The sequence below is a fragment of the Etheostoma spectabile genome, unplaced genomic scaffold (assembly GCF_008692095.1).
Source record: "Etheostoma spectabile isolate EspeVRDwgs_2016 unplaced genomic scaffold, UIUC_Espe_1.0 scaffold502, whole genome shotgun sequence".
Lineage (NCBI taxonomy): Eukaryota > Metazoa > Chordata > Actinopteri > Perciformes > Percidae > Etheostoma > Etheostoma spectabile.
In genome coordinates this window covers 231366-231726 of record NW_022605621.1, presented here as the reverse complement: position 1 = coordinate 231726, position 361 = coordinate 231366, and the positions used below count along the sequence as shown (strand labels likewise).

At 34.1% G+C, this 361-nt stretch overlaps 1 protein-coding gene across 1 annotated transcript in view; it reads left to right on the top strand.

Moving 5' to 3' along the window:
* Positions 1–361, top strand: part of nup50 (nucleoporin 50) — a gene marked incomplete in the record, with an annotated part of 25905 nt that overhangs the window by 4060 nt on the left and 21484 nt on the right.

Sequence of the window (361 nt, the reverse complement as noted above, 5' to 3'; positions counted from 1 at the left end):
TCCGTCTAATGGTACGTCCGTCTAATGGTACGTCTAATATCACAATATCTTTATCCAAATACCTTGATACCGCAACGATATTGCTGTGTTGACTAATGGTGCTTTCACAAAATACTCACACAATGAGATTTTTGATAATTGATCATCAGTAATGTGAATATAATGACTTAGTGGGTAATGAAGGATAATAATAATAGAACAGTTAAACAGTTGGTAAGTTCAGGAAATGACATCACATTTACTGTAATATAGGCTTTAAGACCAGGAAACGATGACACTTATCATATTACAATATCCCAAATTGACAATATCTGTTCCTATTAGGGCTGCACGATTATGGCCAAAATGATAATCGCGATTA